Below are 8014 nucleotides of genomic sequence, written 5' to 3' on the forward strand. Positions count from 1 at the left end.
ATCTCATACTTCATCCCCTCCGATTCTCTCTCTTAAAAGAAACCCCCCTGCAAGATCCCCTCCGATTCTCTCTCATAAAGAAACCCCCCCTTCATCCCAGTTCCTATCCGCCGTCGCCGGTGGCGGAGAACGGCGTCAGTGGTTCGAGTTCCATTGTTTTTCAAGATCCGAGTCGGTGTTCCATCGAACCACCGCCTTTACCTCCGCCGCATCCCCGATCCTCAACCAGAACACCACCATAACCCGGATCCAGGTTTGAGTTGTTTATAACATTTTGGGGGTTGGTGGCGGCGTCTCTCCGGCGGCATCTTCTGCCTCTTTTTCCTCTCTGCCGCCCCCTTTGAGACTAGTGTTTGGTGGTGTTGGATTTGTGGTTGGTGGCGGTGGATGAAGGCGGTGGCGGTGGATGAAGGCAGCGCCGCCGTGAGCGGCGGAGGTCCCCCGGATCCAGGTTTGAGTTTGGGGTTTCTTGATTTTTGATAGGGTTTCTTTATTTTGTTTGATGGGGGTTTCATTCTTGTTTGAGGGGGTTTCTAGTTTTTTTGTCTGATGAACTCTATGGGTTTGTTCTTGTTGTTTTTTGATCAATGATTTTTTGATTTTCTGGTGATTTTTGTTTTGATCAGTGAACTATGTTTCATCAGTGGATATGTGGGCTTTGATATGTTGGTATTGATCTGTTTGGTTTAGATATGTTTTGGTATTGATCTGTTGGTTTTAGATCTGTTTGGTATTGATCTGTTGGTGATTTGGTGTTCTTTGAATCTGTGAGTTTTGATACGATCGATTTTTGGGTGGCGATGATGCAAAAAAAAAAAAAAAAAAACGTAGTTTTTGATGACGATGGCGCGGCAAGGACGGCGGAGGGTAGGGTTTTTGATCCTGCAACCCCACTTTTTGCAGCCTCTTTGATTATCGGATAATCTGAGCCAAACCCCGTTTATTTTTTCCGAGATACCCTTTGTTTTTTATGTTTGTTGGGTTTCTATATTTTTTTTTGAGGCGTCGATGATGATAACAATATATCTGAGACACCCCCGAGTTTGCGATTTCTGGGTGAGTTCGTTTTTGCGTAAAAAAAATCTGTAAAAAAAATAACCCGTAAACTTTTTTACGTAAAACGTAAAAACGTGAAGCGTAAAAAGTTTTACGTAAAACGTTTTACGTAAATCGTAAAAAGTCTTACGTAAAACGCAAAACGTAAAACGCAAAACGTAAAACGTTTTACGTTTTACGTAAAACGTAAAGCGTTAACGTTTTACGTTTTACATAAAACGTAAAAAGTAAAATTTTTTTCGTAAGACGTAAAAAGTTTTACGTAAACCGTAAACCGTAAAAAGTTTTACGTAAAACGTAAAACGTAAAAAGTTTTCGTAAAACGTAATTTTTTTTCATAAAACGTAAAACATAAAGTTTTTTTTTAGTAAAACGTAGAAAGGTTTACGTAAAACGTAAAAAAGTTTTACGTAAACGTAAAACGTAAAAAGTTTTACGTTTTACGTAAAACGTAAAAAGTTTTACGTAAAACGTAATTTTTTTTCGTAAAACGTAAAAAGTTTTTCGTAAAACGTAAAAAGTTTTAGATAAAACGTAAAACATAAAGTTTTTTTAGTAAAACGTAAAAAGTTTTAAGTAAATGTCATTTAAAAACCGGCGCGTAAAACGTAAAAACGTAAAAAATGTTAACGTAGAAAACCGGCGTGTAAAACGTAAAAAAACGTTAACGTAAAAAACCGGCGCGTAAAACATAAAAAAACGTTAACGTAAAAAACCGGCACGTAAAACGTAAATAACGTTAACGTAAAAAAACGACGCGTTGAAAAAACGAAGCCAAAAACCGGCGCGCAAAAATATTCGGGACGCCAAAAACCGGCGCGTTGGGAAAACCTGCGCGTAAAAAACGTCACGGTAATACGGGACGCCAAAAACCGGCGCGCAAAAAAATTCGGTTTGTTAAAAAAATGTTAATTTAAAAAGAGATTGTAATAAAAATATTCTTTTAATAAAAAATTATCACAAAATCTGAATTAAAAAAATGATTTTAATAAATTTTTGTTAGACAAATCTGAATTTTGAAATTTTTGTTTAACATAAAATTCTGATTTTTTAATATAAAGTAATTAATGAATAAAACAAAAAGACAATTAAATATAATATATATATAAAGACAAAATAGTGTAATTTTACTATACTACCCTTTTTGATTAAAATATAAAAGACATAATAAGACAAATTTTATTTAATATTAGTTTTTGTTACTTTTAATCTCATCCATCCATCAAGTTGATCTAAAGGCTAGAAAGTGGTTCCTATGGTTCTTACAACTGGAAGTGGTTCTCATTTTAGCGGTCCCCTATATATATATATATATATATATATATATATATATATATATATATATATATATATATATATATATATATATATATATATATATATACTTCAAGGCTTAACCTACATTAACATACATGACAAAAAATATAACGTGCGTTATTATCATAGAACGTGCGTGATTATAGTCCCATGCGTGATTATGTGGTCCCATGCGTGATTATGTGGTCCCATTCGTGATTATGTGGTCCCATGCGTGATTATACCCCTGATCCAACGGTTACCATTGTCTCCTACGTGATGTATGATAAGACTTTTTGTATGTTAACCTTACTCTATATATATATATATACATATATATATAGGGAGCCGCTAGAATGAGAACCACCTCGAGTTGTAAGAACCGCGAGAAGTACACCCCACGGAGCGCCGTTCGCCATGATTTTTTTTTTACAAGTAGATGTGTATGTTATAAACACAGCCGTAAAAAATCATGGCGAACGGCGCTCCGTGGGGTGTAGTTTTTTACACCACAAGTTTGGTGAAAAAAAAAGAAAAAAGAAAAAAAATTAAAAAACACCAAACTTGTGGTGTAAAAAACTACACCACACGGAGCGCCGTTCGCCATGATTTTTTACGGCTGTGTTTATAATACACACATCTACTTGTAAAAAAAAAATCATGGCGAACGGCGCTCCGTAGGGTGTAGTTCTCGCGGTTCTTACAACTCGGGGTGGTTCTCATTCTAGCAGCCCCCTATATATATATATATATATATATATAGCTTCTCACATGATCCTAACCCTATATATATATATATAGGGTTAGGATCATGTGAGAAGCACTAGGCTAATTGAGAAACTTGAGAAGCATTCTGGACCACAAATTTTTTCTAAGCTTTTCGTAATATACACATATGTATAGTTTAAAATTGACTATATACATATGTGTATAATTAAAGATTTGACAATATACATATATGTATATAGCCAATTTTAAACTATACACATGTGTATATTACGAAAAGCTTAGAAAAATGTGTGGTCCAGAATGCTTCTCAAGTTTCTCAAATAGGGTGGACTTCTCTTAGGATCCCTACCCTATATATATATATATCGTTTTTTTTTTTAAATCGCGTGCCCTTCAAAATCACAGAGCTTGTGCGGATGTTCCGCACACCATCAAAGACGTCGCTTACGCGTCATTGGAGGAAAATGAAATACATGGTTATAACGATTCTTGAAAGAAAAAATGTAACAACCGAAGTAAATTAAGCATATAATATTTAAGGTGAGTGGGGAGGTATTTTCTAAAATAAATCACAAATGAAAGGTATTTTCTAAAATAAATCACAAATGAAAATATTGGATTTTGTAAAGAGTGAATTTCAAGTTTTGTCCTTTATTTTTAGGTCACTTTGCAAGTTTTGTCCTTTATGTTTAAATTTGACGAGTTTTGTCCTTTATGTTTAAAAATCAAGCACGTTTTGTCCTTTATGCTTGATTTTTAAGGACAAAACGTGCTTGATTTTTTAAACATAAAGGACAAAACGTGTTTGATTTTTAAACATAAAAGGTAAAACGTGCTTGATTTTTAAACATAAAGGACAAAACTCGTCAAATTTAAACATAAAGGACAAAACTTGCAAAGTGACCTAAAGACAAAGGACAAAACTTGAAATTCACTCTTTTGTAAATAAATCTTTGAGATGTTATTTTTGTAAAATGTTGTTTATTCTTTCGCATTATTATTACCATACAAACTCATTTGAAAAAAAAAAAAAAGGCTAAACTCTTAGGTGTCACAAACTCTTGCTATATCAAGAAAAGTTTACCCTATGTTAGATGATACTTTCACGATTATAAAATGAGTCAGTTAAAATATAATACCCATTTGTCACACAACGTGATATCAATGATATGCATGACTATTTTTGTCAACTCTTTAAAATAACATTCATAACAACTGTCAGGATTGATGTATCTCACCAATTCAACCAAAACCCTTTGAATCTTTCAATAGTATAGTTTGAAAAACAAAAGAAAATTCAAAATAAATATAAAACAAAAATAATGAAGAATTAGCATAAACTTATGTACAATCCTTGTCAAAACCCGTCGCTATAACCGCGACCGTCTTTCCTCAACTTCATCTCCATTTCTCGTGTATTCTGCACTTCACTACTTGAACCCGATGGGTTCAACCCGTATTCACTAGTGGGTCGGCTGTACTCGCTGCTGGCATACTCTTGTGTGCCTAGAGCCATTTTTCTAAACTTGATCATATCTTCATTGTACTGAGCTGTGTCATAGTCTGAGCTCCCGTTGTAGACCGAGCTGTGTCCTGGCTTCATCCCATCATCAAGATCAGCCAGTGACATGTCACCTTCTAAGGCTCGAACCACTTGGCTCATCTTGGGCCGGCGGCGAGCAGAATGGCGGACACAAACAGCAGCACATGATACCAGCCTAGCCATCTCGCTAGGGTTGTAGTCTCGTGGTAAACGTGAGTCAACAATGGCATCAAAGTTCCCATCTTCTAGTGCTCGAGTTAGCAATGGCCTTGCCTGTAATTTCATACACGACATAGATATAAGGTCTTCGGATAATGTTTCGAATCGCAAATTTAAACACCCCAAAAAATGAGTTTTTTACTCACCCAATCGACTAAACTATCATCCATATAAGTATTAGTTGAATCAACAGGTCTACGTCCAGTGATCAATTCTAAGAGCATGACCCCAAATGAGAAAACATCAGATTTCTCAGTGAGTTTGCCGGAAGACGCGTATTCTGGTGCTAGGTAACTACACAATTCAGATTTAATGCAAAAACATGAAATATATATTTCAATAAAACTTGAATATATAACCATATTTTAGTCTTGAATCAAGAAAAGAGGCATACCCAAAAGTTCCCATCACTCGGGTTGATACATGAGTAGCAACATCAGAAGTAATCTTGGCCAGCCCAAAATCAGCAACCTAAATAATCACGTCAACTCGATAAATTCAAATTGAGGGCATTAAAAGGCAGACAAACAACCCGCTATAAAGATCTTACCTTTGCTTCAAAACTGAAATCAAGAAGTATGTTAGCAGCCTTGATATCCCGATGAATGATCTTAGGATGACCTAGAACACAAAAAAAGTCCGAAACACTTGTAATTTTCTGTCTTTTGAACAAATAACACATGAAGAACGTCAAGAAAAACGGACTTACAATCCTCGTGGAGATAAGCTAGACCTTTAGCAGATCCAAGAGCGATACGCAATCGTGTCGCAAAATCCATCACGGGTCGATTCTTCCCTGCAACATTACGTTAACATTTTACCAAAGAAAGGTTCTATATAGAGCCTACTTCTTGACAATAGCTTGATGAGATTACCATGTAAATGGAACTCCATAGTGTTGTTAGGGACAAACTCATAAACAAGCATTCTTTGAGCACCACTGATGCAATATCCAACCAATGAAACAAGATGTTTGTGATGAACTCGACTAATGATCTCAACTTCCGCCTGAAATTCACGCTCTCCTTGACCACTACCAACTTTCAACTGCTTAACCGCCACCTCTTTCCCATTTGGAAGCACCCCTTTATGAACATAACCGAACCCTCCTTGTCCAAGAAGATTGGCATCCGAAAATCCATCTGTAGCCATAGCCAATTCTTCATATGTAAATGTACTTTTCGAGAAACCTAGTGACAGACCCGGGGTTGGTGGTGGAAGTGAATTTGATCCACCGGAGTAATTTGATCCTGAACCACCGCTGCTACTGATAAATGGCGATCTACCAGGTGAATGTGGTGGTGGTTTTAGTGGCTGCATCATTACAACGTTATCACCGGGAGGTGGTGCGTTATGCTGCCATTGTTGAGGACCGTGAGGCGCCCCACCAAAAGGATCAACTGCACCATTAAAAGGATCAACTGCACCAAACATTACAAGATATTTAACAGGTATGATGAAGATGATCCAAAATCATTAAACAAACAATTGTGGGTCCTTATATAGGTAAACCACCTCTATAAATGATAGAGGTGGCATCGATCCACGAAAAAAGTGATATGGGCAGTATTTTTCATATCACTGTCACATTAGTCATTCCTTCGGCGGGTGAAAAAAGTGAAAGTGCACTAATTTTAACGTTATTTTACTAATTTCGTGAAAATAACGTTAAAAGAGTGGATTGTTAATCATGCATCATGTGGTAGCGTTGATAGACAAAAGACAAGGGAGTACATGCATGTGCCTTATGTCCAAGGCTTGATGCAAAACTACTATCGAGGCAGGGTCTCTCCAGTGTCTCTATTTCTACGGGTATGGCTGTCTACATCACCCGGAGACCCTACCTTAGCTATTGGTCGGATCTACTGACTACGATGATGATGGTGTATGAATATCCGCAGCCTAAATTAAACAAAAATCTAAACCTAAATCAAACAAAACTAATATATAATTAAGAACCCTAATAAGCTTTATGAATAATCTAACCTTTAGGGGGAGGTGGTGGAGGAACATAGAAACCAGCCGGATCATGGGCTCTTCTTTTCTTCTTTCTACAACAAATAAACAAAACACTCAACACTGCCAGTATCAAAACTCCACCGATTGCGATCCCAACGACGGTCCCGGTTGATATTCCGGACGAATTATTTGACGACGGAGCATCCTCGGGACTAGAAGAACCACTCCGGGGAGGCGGCGGAGAAGGTACACTTCGTCCCGGAGGAGACGGTGCAGTTCCTCCCGGAGGAGCCGGCGGAGTGTCCCTCGAAGCCGGTGGCGGCGGCGATGATTGAGATGGAGATGGTGGTGATGGTGACGACGTCGGAGGAGGGGCGGTGGTAGTGGGTGGAGCCGGAGGCGATGGTTGAGATGATGGTGGAGGTGATTGAGTGGCGGGAGGCGGTGGAGATGCGACGGGGGTTACCGGAGTTGGTGTGGGTGTGGCCGGAGCTGGCGGCGGAGTGGCGGGAGTGGGTGGCGCTGGCGGCGGAGTTGCAGGAGTGGGTGGCGCTGGCGGCGGGGTGGACGATGGTGGTGGAGTGGCGGGGTGGAAGACGGTGGTGGGGTGGCGGGGGTGGAGGACGGTGGTGGGGTGGCAGGGGTAGGTGGTGGAGTGGAGGAAGGTGGTGGGGTGGCAGGGGTAACTGGTGGTGGCGATGTGGTGTTAGTGGATGGTGATGGTGGGGTGGTGGGCGCCGGAGAAGTTACCGGCGGTGGAGAAGACATAATAATGAATGTTGATTTCCGGCGAGAATCACTCCGTGGGAAACGTTTGATTGAAAGAATTTCAGTTAAGGAAAATGTCTTGTATATGCGCGTATGGGGAATAAGTTGTTGTAGTGCATACAACGGGACCCACGGCTCATCTTTTTGTCTTTACTTGCCAATTGTTCTCCACTTTTTTTTTTTTTTTCTTTTTTTAGATAGAAAGGTAAAATATTCTTGATTTGTATGGTTAAAAAAATAGAATATTTGCCAATAAGATGTGTGTTTGTAAAGCGAAATATAAAAGGTCACTTATATGTATTTGTTTAGAGGTTTGAATCTCTTAGGATGTGGTTAAAGGGATTTATAAACTATTACTTTTTTATTAAGATTTTTTAAAGTTACTATTTAGTAGCTATTTTATGTTTGATAGTTTGTTTGTATCAATTAGAACAAAAAGAGAGA

At 38.3% G+C, this 8014-nt stretch overlaps 1 pseudogene; it reads right to left on the reverse strand.

Annotated features, from left to right (window-relative positions):
* Positions 1–4261: 4261 nt before the first annotated feature.
* LOC110865591 lies at positions 4262–7647 on the reverse strand (annotated as a pseudogene).
* Positions 7648–8014: the final 367 nt, after the last annotated feature.

Source organism: Helianthus annuus, chromosome 6, assembly GCF_002127325.2.
Source record: "Helianthus annuus cultivar XRQ/B chromosome 6, HanXRQr2.0-SUNRISE, whole genome shotgun sequence".
NCBI classification, from domain to species: domain Eukaryota; kingdom Viridiplantae; phylum Streptophyta; class Magnoliopsida; order Asterales; family Asteraceae; genus Helianthus; species Helianthus annuus.